Consider the following 12,659-nt stretch of genomic DNA (forward strand, 5'->3'; position numbering starts at 1 on the left):
CGGCAAACTTCTTCGTGGCTTCGCTTTTATACATTTGTATTACATATTCACCGCGACCAAAATCCTCTCTTTTCTTTTCCTTTTTTTAATTTCTTTGGCATTTTTAATCCGGCGGAAATTTACATCTCATCAAAATTAAGGATTCATTTCGTAGCTTTGCTCCATTTGGTGTTTTTGAATCGTTGTAAAATTGGATTAAATTATTAGATGTTGGGTTTGAAACTTGGTTTGAAAAGTGAATGAAGTACATAAGTCAGTGTGCATATCATGGAAGGTATAAGTTTGGGATAAATCCACTCTCATAGGGAACCTTTCGCAGCAATTAAAATTGATATTGTTCATAAGGGACACGCTGACCAGCACATGTAAATTGGGTGGAATTCTTCAATAAGTGAAATGAAACCAACGCCAATCAGAATGCACAGTTTTACTCTTGGCTCAATCAAACACGTATAGGACTCACCAGCAATGCTATGCATACTAATTGAAGAATCGGATGAAGCAATTCAGAACCAGATGACAGAAAGTGTTGTTTTGTGACCGCAGTGTTTGAAACACCCAAGTGGAGTACCAGGAAAGGAATGTACTGTAATCCCGAAAAGTGCAAAGCATTAAAATGGTACGAGAAGCTCGTCTGTACTACGAACGTTTCACCTACACCAGCATCGAGCTCAATTTGCTGCTGCCGAACATCACGTCGCTATCGCCAACCAATTCAAATGCTGCCGCAAGCTTTGACAACATTACGGATCACACCACGACGGATGCGGTTTTGCCAAACGGCGGCATTGCGACGAGTGGATTGAGTGGCATCTACTATGTGAACGGAAGTGTCGCCAACCACAGAATTCCAACCGAGCCGGAAGATGTTCGTGACGCGCTGTGGATTGTGATACCGATTAGCATCATATACTCGACCATCTTCGTGATTGGGGTCTTGGGGAATGTTATAACCTGCTTCGTCATTTCCAAGAACAAATCTATGCACACGGCTACGAACTACTACCTGTTTAGCTTGGCCATTTCGGATTTGCTGCTGCTATTGACAGGTAATTACGAATATCGTTTAACTAATTTGAGGAAATCTACTGCTACTATTATCCAACACTTGCTTCATGGACCATTATTGGTTGGTTTGTATTTTGGTTTGTATACGGGTATGGATGTTGGCAAGGTTGTTGACCAGTCTGCCCAACAAATGGCCAATAGCAAGCTTGAATGAATGTTGGGCTACAATGTCAAATATTGTTTTTGTTACATTTTAAAAATACATATTTTTGTTTTATTCAAATGCTTACCTTACCTTGTTGGCTATAAATTAACTTTACTCCAACACTGAGCGTATAGTAAAGCACCATCTTCGTCGGTCTTGGACGATGTTCCTTCAGTTTCCCCGAACGAGTAGGGATCGTAGATCCAGACTTGTAAACATTCGACACTTTTCACTACTTTCATTTCGTTGCAGCAGCCGGGTGTCAGCTTGCTTTGTTACCTTCGTGCGCAACCGTTACCTCTTACACACAGCACGAGCGGTGGAACGACGTTTAATAAACATAAGAAAGCGTCAAATCATTATCGTCTGACACAATGACATTTGTCTTATTCAAGCTTTTCGCATAGATTTGCAGCCAATTCCGATTATGAATGTTAGTTTTATGTTTCCAGTTCAAAACCGAATTAGCGACATTTTATCTTTTACTTGCGCCGCTTTTGCCTTGCGTTAAACACAAATTCGGAAGTGGGGCGCTGTATTGTACACCTGGTATTCTATACATCGCCCCACTTCCGACATAGTGTATAACAAAAGGCAAAAGCAGCGGAAGTAAAAGAAAAAATGTCGCTAATTCGGTTTTGAACTGGAAACACAATATTAGTTTATTCTTGCATGTTGCATTGAATATGACACACATTTGGCCAACACAGCTCTCATTATGGAAAAAGACAGGAATAACAAAAGCTGAACCGTCTCCCGGAGACGCTATCGTGGTGGTGTGCATTCGTTTGACATTTTTGTTTCGTACAATAGTTTGATTGCTTGTGTGGCGAATGTTGGACACAAAGGAGGCCAAATATCGACGAAAAGGTTCAAGTGAACGTGATCTCTAACAAGACTGCGTAGAACTTCTTCAACCGCGTGCAGCCAGCTAGTTCGCGGCCGCTCACGAAGTCGCCTACCTCTACCGGGTTCTCTGCTGAATATTGTTTTCGCAATTCTTTCTTACGACATTCGCACTACGTGTCCAGCCCACTGAATTCTGCCGTATTTTATACGTTTCACAATATAGAGTAAGGTGGGGCAAAAGTTCGACCCTAGTTGAAAATTCAGAAATTCTCAAAAAATCGAAGCAGATAAAAATGTATGAATACCGTGTGGTGATTCTACCATCCATGAGCTAAAATTTTGCTGAACAAAGTTACGCCAAATGTCTTTTCAATTTTGAGTTACTATACTTTTTGTATGAGTGTGTCTTATTCGAACTTTTGCCCCACCACTGGGGCAAAAGTTCGAATCTTGTGTTCGTGGAATTTCGCTAACCGTAGCACACTATTTTATCACTTTGGTAATAGGAATACCCAAAACCAATTCATATTTGATGTTGGAACTGGAATACACTTTAAAGTTCGATCTGGATTTTACCCAAAATCAGGGTTAAATTTACTACACCAAAAATTAGTAGTTTCCGCCAAATTCAGATAAAACAACTTTTTTTTCAACTCTGATCGAATTTTCTTACTAATTCAATCATTTTTAGAGATCATATGGACATTTTGCAGAATTTTAGGTTTTTACCTAAAGTTGCCACATGACTCGAACTTTTGCCCCACTATGTGTAAAAAATGATTTCCAAATCTTTTTTGCCAAAAGTTAAACATGCTACAGCATCCTCAAAATACACCTAGTTACGCCCCAAAATAAAATATCGGATTCGATTTCATTACAATTTCATTCCATCACATTTTACAATTTTTTGATCAAAAACCAACATTTTGTCATAACTTTTGGAAATATTGATCAATTTTCATAATTTTTGAAGTGAAAGACTCTTTTTCAAAAAGGCTTCGAACAACCTTGACACCCGAAAGAAATAATTTGAATTGAGCTCAAAAACTTCAAAAGAAACTCTTGCCCCACTCGAACTTTTGCCCCACTTTACTCTACACATCTTCGTACACTTGGTACAACTCGTGATTCATGCGTCTGCGCCACACTCCATTTTCTTGTTTCTCACCGAGAATTGTCCGCAGCACTTTGCGCTCAAAAGCTCCAAAAGCTTTTCGGTCTACCGTCTACCCTCGTTGGTTTGACCGCATGTAATCTGAACACTTTTTAGTTTGACCCCCTCTAATCTGCACATAGTTCAAACTAAAAATGGTTCAAACGTCATTCTGCTAATGGAACGGTGTGAAACGAAACGCAGAACCAAAACAAAACACCAAATCAGGTTGCCAGTAGTGTGTTTTGCGATGCTAACAGAGTTGCTAGACGTTCAAATTAAAAATGAACCCCGTTGGTTTGCATGAGGTGTCGTTCAAACCAACGGGGGTAGACGGTACCTCCTTTAACGTCCACGCTTCGTGGCCGTAGAGGGCAACCGGAAGAATCAGCGTCTTATACAGAGCGAATTTTGTTTGTGTTTGCAAGTTACGGGACCTAAACTGGCTACGCAATCCGTTATAGGCCCTATTCACCGCTGCAATACGCCTTTTCACTTCACGGGAAACGTCATTGTCACATGCTACATGTGTTCCAAGATAAACAAATTCTCCAACAACTTCAAACACATCGCCATCAATCACTACCTCAGCACTAACACCCCTAGGCCTGCTTCTGTCTCTACCCGCTATCATGTACTTCGTCTTGGTAGAGTTAATCGTCAAGTCTATCCTCGCTGTCTCTCTCTTCAGAGGAGCATCAGCTTCCTCCACTGCCCTACGATCGATGCCGATGAGATCAATATCGTCCGCAAAACCGAGGAGCATGTGCGACCGTGTGATGATAGAGCCATTCCTCTGCACGCCTCCTTCGAGTGCAATGTTGAACAATAAATTTGAAAGAGCATCTCCCTGCTTCAATCCATCTAAGGTCACAAACGACGTAGACACTTCGTCCGCAATCCGAATACACTGAAGTTTTTTTTACGCGGTACCGCGTAAAAAAAACGCGTTATTTCAAAACCCGTCGTAAAAAAACGATTTTTTTTTTCAAAAACACGCGCAAAATAGTTAGGTGACTTGACTTTTTTACGAGGTTTTTTTTTTTTGAAATAACGCGGTGTTCCGGAAGCCGAAGCGAAGAGGGAGATCCAATTTCATTTAGACAAGACAAACACAGTTTGGTGTGGTGTAGTCAAGCTTTTTGCTGTAATTTAAGTTATTTTTAGGTTTTGACTGATTGATAATTATTTCAGGATCATACATAAATCGGTTTAGAGGTATTTCATTACTTTCCGCTGGAACTTTCGTCTTCCTCTGTGCGTTCCTGAAGTGCAGACTCCTGTTAGGTTATGTTTGCAAGTTGGGAAGTGGAATCTTACGATTTCGACTTGTCTGCTACGGTAATACGGAACAACAGCAACAAATTTCGTATGGTAATTTAGGGATTTAACAAATTTGACTGTTTAGTTTTTCAAATTCTAGGTAGTAACAAATTTTTAGCAAGTTTTTTGAACTCTTCACCACCTATTACAGCTCGCGTTCAACTTTCTAAGCGGAAGTCATCCTTTTGTTTTTCTCTCTGCTTCATTGTATCCCAGGGCCGACAACTTTGACATTAGCTGCTGTGGGCCACATCGGCCCCCCCAATGTCTACCATGGGCGTCGTCGCGGCTGCAGTGATCCCAGCAACACGCGGTTTTTTTTACGAAGTTTTTGAAATAACGCGGTTTTTACGCGGTTTTTTTACGCGGTACCATTAACGTCGTAAAAAAACTTCAGTGTACTTGATTTTGATCCATCCAGCGTTGCGCGTATTAGCCTAATTAGTTTCGCCGGAAAACCATGTTCTGATATTATTTGCCAAAGCTCATTTCTTTTCACTGAATCGTACGCTGCTTTTAAATCAATGAACAGATGGTGAGTCTGCAAGTTATATCCCCGAATTTATCTAGGATCATCCGCAGGATAAAAATTTGATCCGTCGTTGATCGGTCATCACGAAAACCAACCTGGTATTCGCCGACGAAGAACTCCTCAAGAGTCGCCGAATTTGAAAGGGTTATGTCTCTGTAATTGGCACACTCCAGTCTGTGCCCTTTCTTGTAAATTGGGCATATGAGGCCATCCCAAATCTTTATAATAATCTGTTAGATTGATTGATGTGGCTGCACGCTTCCGTGCTTAAGAAGTTCGACCGGGATGTCGTCCTTCCCAGCAGCCTTGCTGTTTTTCAGCTCCTTAAGGGCCTTTTTAACCTCATCCAGTGTTGGTGGTTCCACTGCTTGACCATCATCCATTATGTTAATCCGGTTCCTGGGTGCTCCTTCGCTGCTACCATTCAACAAATCTTCGAAGTGCTCCTTTCACCTGGCTGCCACCATTGTTTTGTCTGTCAGCAAATTTCCTTCTCGGTCATTGCACATGGCGGACACTAGCGCAGTCTTGTGCCACGTGCCATTGACAGTTGCATAAAACTTCCGCATATCGTTCCTGTCCATACTTTCCTGCGCTTCAGCAATAACACTCTCTTCGTGTTGCCGTTTTTTTTTCTGCGGTGGATTCGTTTCTCTTCTGCTCTTGCCACCCTGTACCGCTCCCTGTTCTGCCCGGTACCGGCCACTAACATTCGACTTCTGGCGGCATTCTTTTCGTTTGTCACTCGTTGGCAGTCCTCGTCAAACCAACCATTGCGTTGGGATGCTGGGTCATTAGGTCGAAGGCCATTAGGCCGAAGGTCATTAGGCCGAATGGTCATTAGGCCGAATGGTCATCAGGACGAATTGAAAGTTAGCTGTTGTTTCTACTTTTTCCAACATTTTTTGCCAAAAACTAGTTTAACAATGAAACTAGAAAGAATAGCCTATGTTTTAAAGAAGGAAAAATTTATGAATTGAATATCAGCAGATTCAGCGCCAAAAACTATTTTAGCAATGATACTAGACAGAACAGCCTAATGACCATTCGGCCTAATAACCATTCGGCCTAATGACCATTCGGCCTAATGACCATTCGGCCTAATGACCTTCGGCCGAATGGCCTAACACCGCTGTTGACATCTCCAGATTTGTTGGTACCTCCTATCCTCTCGTCTAGCTTCTGATGGTTCTGTGCAGCAACTTCTTCGGCTGACAAGCGTTGGATATTGAAACGCATCGTCCAGTTGTTTCTTGAACTCGTGACGCTGGATAATCGCACCCGAATTTTTGCAGCTACAAGATAATGATCCGAGTCAATATTCGGGCCTCTGTAGGACCTCACATCTATAACGTCCGGAAAATGTCGCCCGTCGACCAGCACGTGGTCTATCTGGGAGCAAGTGTCACCAGGTGTGTGTTTCGGATATTCTTACGTGCGAAGTAGGTACTGCTGATTGCTATCCCTCTAGCAGCAGCGAAAGTCTTAAGGACAGACTGGTTAGAATCCCAAAATGGCCACCACAATGGCCGACTTCTCTTCGTAAACAAAACCAGTGCACCTCATTTTTTGATTACAAGTGAGCAAGAACAGAATAATAAAATTCACTGTTGTTTGAAGCTTGCTTCTTGAGACATGGTACGTATCCCCCGCGTTAAAAAAACCTGACAGTATTGAGATCAAGATCAGGATCCGTTTTTAACCCTCCATCAATCACGCGTCTCAATGGCATACGCTTTCAAATATGATTGCTGTACTAGATATAATATTGTATTCAGTAAAAATATCCAGCTAATTATGAGTATTTGATAGCTTGTTTCGTAGTGGACATCCGACCAATCTGAACTGGTCCTGTCTCGGGTGTCGGAATGACCCCCGCAGGAACCTGGGCATTCAGTCAGGGCCACCAAAACTAGGCATAAGTCTTGATGGCTCTATCTTGATGACTTTTCATATCCACCATCTTAAAATGGACCAACGGCCACCCTGGCGAACCCGTGGCTACCGGAATGTGCCCTGGAGGAACCTGTTTCGAGGACGTTCTGATCATCACATCAAAATCATCTTAGAAACCGTAAAACGAACCAGTGGCCTCCGGAATATGCTATGGGAGGAGCCTGCTTCGAGGACGCTTTGGCCATAGCACCAGATCTTCCTTCTTATTACGGTTATTTCTCGGTTGGTGATCAAAAACTAAGAAACTGAAAGAAGGTATCACGTCGAAATGGACCGATTGCACTCCGATAGGATCATACCGCCAGAAAAACGACCAGGAAATTGATACGAGAATTTCAAATCAACGGTCGGTTATCAAGAAAGGTCGCAACGTTCTTAACCGCGAGCGGAACCATTGATTACTATCCGTGTGTTTATGCTTTGAACCAGAAATTGCCACTGTTGAGAATTAATTTTGAGAATGCATCCAGAAATGCCTACACTGAACGAAAACCCCGCCATGCATTGAATGATTTTTGCCTCATCCGAGCCCCATGCCTATTTTCAGGCAGGGTTCGGATGATTTTCATTTCATGAACCTCCTTCAAAATCAAAACAGTTCGAACGATGGTCAACTCAAAAAAGGATGATTTTCGTTAACTTTTGAGAAGTCTATAAATGTATGATATTATTTTTTTTTCTGACTTTGATTCATTACAGGGTTTGTTATTATTAAAAATTAATTTTGAATGGAAATTGAAACTAATATGGATAAGATTTTATAAATTTATTGACTTTTCAGTATAACCTAGGTATTAACACAGGACATTTCAATTTAAAACCAAACTGAAAACCATGGATCGTATTGTGTCTGGATCCAGTATACGCGTAGCGATTCAGAGTAATCTGTGAATAAAAACAAATCTTGTTGAAAAGCCCTATGAGAGACTAAGGAACTAAAATAATTTATTCTTACCTTCCATAATTCACCTTTTTTTTATTAAGAGATCCTTCCGGAGACAACAAATTCACACAAAGTTCAACTCCGCCATTTTATTTTGAACGACTGACAGATGTTGACCTGAAATTGGATGATTTTCGGTCTGAGACGCAGATGAATACGCTTCACATGATTTTGTGATGATAACACTAGTCGACAAAATTGAAACTTTTTTCACGCACTTTGACCATTTGTTCCATTTCTAATGGAATTTGGCCCGCTGAATCCGAATCTGACTTCAGAATTCCTGTAACACGTACAGTTTTTGAGAAAAATAGGGTTTTATTCACAAATTTTCATATTTTTAAAGAAAATTTAATATTGTCTTTAAAATTTTAAATTTTTCATCTGTTCATTATAACCAATATTTATATTCAATAGATTTTGATCCACTGAGTCTGAATCTGACCTAATAATTTTAGTAATACGTAAATTTTTTGAGAAAAATTAGGTTTTATTGGCAAATTCCATATTTTCATAGAAAATAGACTATTGTATTTATAATTTTATTTTTTTTATCTGCCCATCTTTACCAATATTTATATTCAATAGATTTTCATATTCTGATTTGCAATCTGACCTAAGAACTTCTGTAACACGTAAAATTTTTGAGAAAATAGGGTTTTAAACACAAATTTCATATTTTCATAGAAAATAAACTACTGTCTTTACAATTTTAATTTTTTTCTCTCTGCTCATCTTAACCAATATTTGTTTTAATAGATTTTCATATAATGATTCGGAATCTGACCTATGAATTTCTGTAACACGTAATTTTTTTAGAAATATAGGGTTTTATTCACAAATTTCAGTTTTTCACATAAAATAAAATATTGTTTTTATATTTTTCAATTTTCCATCTGCTCATCATAACCAATATTTTTATTCAATAGATTTTGATCCACTGATTCAGAAACTGGCCTAAGAGTTTCTGTAACACGTATAATTTTTAAGAAAGTAGGGTATTATTCACAAAATTTCATATTTTCAGAGAAAACTTATATTGTCTTTATAATTTCAAATTTTTCATCTGCTCATTATAACCAATATTCATATTCAATTCATCCATTGAGTCAGAATCTGACCTAATAATTTTTTTGAGGAAAATTGGGTTTTATGCACAAATTCCATATTTTCATAGAAAATAGACTATTGTATTTATAATTTTATTATTTTATTTGCCCATGTTTTCCAATATTTATATTAAATAAATTTTCATATTATGATTTGCAATCTGACCTAAAAATTTCTGTAACACGTAAAATTTTTGAGAAAAATAGAATTTTAAATACAAAATTTCATATTTTCATATAAAATAAACTACTGTCTTTATCATTTAATTTTTTTCATAGAAAATAAACTACTGTCTTTATAATTTTAATTTTTTTCTATCTGCTCATCTTAACCAATATTTGTTTTAATAGATTTTCATATACTGATTCGGAATATGACCTAAGAATTTCTGTAACACGTACAATTTTTGAGAATAATAGGGTTTTATTCACAAATTTCATATTTTCATATAAAATAAAATATTGTTTTTATAATTTTCAATTTTCCACCTGCTCATCATAACCAATTTTTTTATTGAAAAGATTTTGATCTACTGATTCAGAATGTGGCCTAAGAATTTCCGTAACAGGTAAAATTTTAGTAGGGATTATTCAAAAAATTTCATATTTTCATATGTCTTTATAAGTTTTTGAGAATAATAGGGTTTTATTCACAAATTTCATATTTTCATATAAAATAAAATATTGTTTTTATAATTTTCAATTTTCCACCTGCTCATCATAACCAATTTTTTTATTGAAAAGATTTTGATCTACTGATTCAGAATGTGGCCTAAGAATTTCCGTAACAGGTAAAATTTTAGTAGGGATTATTCAAAAAATTTCATATTTTCATATGTCTTTATAAGTTTAATATTTTTATCTGCTCATCTTAACCAATATTTGTATTTAATAGATTTTTATATTCTGATTCAGAATCTGACCTAAGAAATTCTGTAACACGTAAAATTTTAGAGAAAAATGGAATTATACAAAAAAAATCATATTCTCATAGAAAAAAAACTGTTGTCTTCATAATTTTCATATTTTTATCTGCGCATCTTAACCAATATTTGTATTCAATAGATTTTCATATACTGATCTAAGAATTTCTGTAACACGTACAGCTTTTAAGAAAAAAAACACAAAATTTCATATTTTTAGAGAAAAGAAAATACTGTCTTTAAAAATTTATCTCCTCATCTTAACCAATATTTAATAGATTTTGATCCAATGATTCGGAAACTGACCTAAGAATTTCTATAACCCATGAATTTTTTGAGAAAAAATAAAACCCCATTGTAGCGCAGGTTAATTAGGTTGTTACCCAGAAATGTAAGTAGATCATTTTTTTTGTATATGCTATTGAATTAATCGAAATATATTTGCAACTTTGAAGCTGCCCAGTTTGGCAACTACCCAGACTGTGTTTTCCTTTTACCTACGCCAACAATTATTTTTCTTAAAAATTGCACGTGTTACAGAAATTCTTGGGTCAGATTTCGAATCAGTATATGTAAATCCATTAAACATAAATATTTGTTAAGATGAGCAGATAAAAAAAAATAAAATTATAAAGACAATAGTTTTTCCATGAAAATATGAAATTTTGTGAATAAAATATTTTTCTCATAAATTTTACGTGTTACAGAAATTCATAGGTAAGAATACGAATAAGTGAAATAGAATCTTTTAAATATAAAATATGAATTAAGATGAGTGGATAAAAACTTTAAAATTATAAAGACAATATTTTATTTTCTTTGGAAATATGAAATTTTGTAAATAAAATCCCAATTTTCTCAAAAACTGCACGTGTTACAGAGATTTTTAGGTTAGTTACCAAATCGGTGGATGAAAATCTAATAAATATAAATATTGGCTAAAATGAGGAGATAAAAACTTGAAATTAAAAAGACAATAGTATATTTTCTATAAAAATATGAAATTTTGTAAATAAAACCCAATTTTTCTCAAAAAAAATAAGTTTTACAAAAATTTATAGGTCACATTCTGAATCAGTGAATCAAAATCTATTGAATTTAAATACTGGTTATGATGAGCAGATAAAAAAATTATAAATATTAAGACGACATTTTGTTTTCTATAAAAATATGAAATTTTGTGAATAAAACCCTATTTTTCTCAAAAACTGTACGTGTTACAGCAATTCCGAAGTCAGATTCGGAATCAGCGGGCCAAAATCCTTCGGAAATGGATCAAGTGGTCAAAGTGCGTGATCTACTGTCGACCAGTGTAATCAATTACAACAAACCCTGACCAGAAAATCATTTATAATTTGTGCCAACAATAATTTTATAACAGGATGATTATCATATAGTCGGATGCAGTAAATTCATCCTGTTCTGTAATCATTCAAATTTTCGATTTTACGGATTTGTATCGTATTGAATGAAGAATCATTCTTTGCACGGCGGGGGTTTTCGTTCAGTGTACCGTAGATTCCTCAAGGAATTCCGCAAACTCTCCAAATTATTTTCCTCCGGAGTTCATCCAGAAGATTCCTTCTGTAGGATGTTCTTCCAATATTTCAAATCAGCGAGTTTACCAAAAACTCATTCCGAGGACTTTTCTAGGAGTTTCCTCCGAAAAATCTCATAGGAATTCCCTATAGGGATTCCTCCAAGAGTTCCTTTTAGGCATGCTTCCTGGATGTTGTGGGGGTTCCTCCAGCAATTACAGAGAATTTCCCAGAAATTCGTTTCGGGTGATTCCGCGTAAAATGCTTCCGAGCGCTCTTACACAAGTTACCTCCGAAAAGTTCGGAGGTTCCTCCAGAAGTTTCTTCCGAAAATTCAAACAGGTATACTTGCAGGTATCCCCTAAAGAATTTCTCCAGAAATTCCGCCACGAATTCCTTCTGGAGCTTCTCCGAGAATTCCTGCGGGAGTTCCTTTAAGTTTCTTTTTTCAGGAATATTCCCAGGAAGTTCCCCCTGATGTTTCTTTGCGAGTTCCTCAAAAAAAAAAACCTGCACTAGTTTCTACGGGAATTCCTTCGAGAGTTCCTTCCGGAAAATCTCTAGGAATTCCTCCAGGAATTCTCCCAGGAAATTCCTCAACCGCTTTTAAGGAAGAAAATTCCTCCGGGAGTTCCTTCAGAATTTTCTTCCGGAATTCTCCCAGTAAGTTCCTCCAGGAATTCCTCTTTGAGTATCACCGAGAACTCCTCAGGGAGTTCCTCCAGGATTTCCTTCAGGAAACCTACCAGGAGTTCCTTTAGGATTTTCTCCAGAACTTCCTGCAGGAATTTTCCCAGGAAGTTCCGGCATGAAATCCTCGGGAAATTCCTCCACAAATTTCTCCAGGAGCTCCAGCGGATTTTCTTTATGGGAGTTCCTTCAGAAAATCTTCCGGGAATTCGTCCAAAGTTTCCTCCATTTCATTCGAAAATTCCTCCAGGAATTCCATCGAGAACTCCTCCAGGAATTCTCCCTGGAAATTCCTGTGGGAGTTTCTCCGGGAATTGCCTTAAGAATTTCTGCCAGAAGTTCTTCAAGGAGTACCTGTAAGAGTCCCTCCGGGAATTGTTTCAAGATGTTCCTCCGATAGTTTCCGGGAGAAACTTTTGAAGGATCTCCT

At 37.4% G+C, this 12,659-nt stretch overlaps 1 pseudogene; it reads left to right on the forward strand.

Annotated features, from left to right (window-relative positions):
- The first annotated feature begins 328 nt into the window (after positions 1–328).
- LOC109405374 (pyrokinin-1 receptor-like) overlaps positions 329–12,659 on the forward strand; it is a 75,375-nt pseudogene continuing 63,044 nt past the window's right edge.

This window comes from Aedes albopictus, chromosome 1, assembly GCF_035046485.1.
Source record: "Aedes albopictus strain Foshan chromosome 1, AalbF5, whole genome shotgun sequence".
NCBI lineage: Eukaryota > Metazoa > Arthropoda > Insecta > Diptera > Culicidae > Aedes > Aedes albopictus.